Source organism: Xiphophorus maculatus, chromosome 9, assembly GCF_002775205.1.
Source record: "Xiphophorus maculatus strain JP 163 A chromosome 9, X_maculatus-5.0-male, whole genome shotgun sequence".
In the NCBI taxonomy this organism is placed as follows: domain Eukaryota; kingdom Metazoa; phylum Chordata; class Actinopteri; order Cyprinodontiformes; family Poeciliidae; genus Xiphophorus; species Xiphophorus maculatus.
The window spans coordinates 8,056,667-8,057,704 of record NC_036451.1 but is presented as its reverse complement, the minus strand read 5'-3'; the positions used below and the strand labels follow the sequence as shown (position 1 = coordinate 8,057,704).

Genomic DNA, 1,038 nt, shown 5'->3' with positions numbered 1-1,038 from the left:
TAGCATAAATTGTCTCAGCTGTATCAATTTGTTTGCCTGTATGAAAAGTGTTCACATTTACAGCTTTGTTTCTGCTAGCTTGCAGGAAATGTAACTTACATAAATGGTTGAAGACAACCTATTGGCCTTCATGAGACTCAGATAAATGGTGAGTATCTATTTCATAAATTGCCTAAAACAGTTATATTTGTTTTTATTTGTTTTTTGTTTGTGTATTTTGTCTGGTTGCAGACCAGAGGATCACACCTGTTGACAACAAACAAAGGTTTAACTACTGAATTTTCAGTCAGAAATGATCACACCACCTGGTTGAAGTACCTGTGTCCATATGCAAGTCAACAAAGGTGAAACAAACATTTAAGCGAATAAGATGTTCATGTAGTGCATCTTTCTAACTTTTTCTTTTTGTTTTCCAGCAGAGAGGAAACACCCGATTGACAACATGCGAGTCTCAATTTCAACCTGTGACTGGGAAGACTACAACCATCCTGAGCAACGTCTGATCTCAGCGACTTGTGACTCTCAACCCAGAACAAGAATCCTTTTATCACCATTTTGTCTTCTACAATATGTTATCTCTTATGTGGACACATACTGTTTGTTTTGTTTTTGTTTTCCAGATCTCAGTAATACCGTGAGGAAACTGGACATAAAATAGAATCAGTTCTTTTTTTAACTTGACTTTTTAAATAGAAATTGTTTCTTTAAGTGGATTACTCGTAATCTGTATTTTTGTTTAATTAGAAATTATTTTCTTTATAACTTTCTGTATAGAAATGCTTGACAAGTTACACTTCCTTGGTTGTTGTACTATAATTTGTATGGTAAAATTCTGGTAGGAACAGAGACCAGTAATTTACCATAAGTTTTTTTTGGGGGGGAGGGTTTACAATAAAATGTCAATATATCATACAGTCTGGATGTGTTTTTCACTCATGTAGATATTATGCCTCAGTCAGCATGACCGTATTTACTACGGCAAAACCACATTTTATTTTTTTTAAAATATTTTAGGAAGTACGGTATTTTACCGTATAT

At 33.8% G+C, this 1,038-nt stretch overlaps 1 long non-coding RNA gene across 1 annotated transcript; it reads left to right on the top strand.

Moving 5' to 3' along the window:
• On the top strand, positions 1–599 carry LOC111609762. The gene is made up of 3 exons (XR_002753311.1): positions 1–148; positions 232–344; positions 417–599. It is a non-coding gene; the product is annotated as an uncharacterized LOC111609762 (long non-coding RNA).
• Positions 600–1,038: the final 439 nt, after the last annotated feature.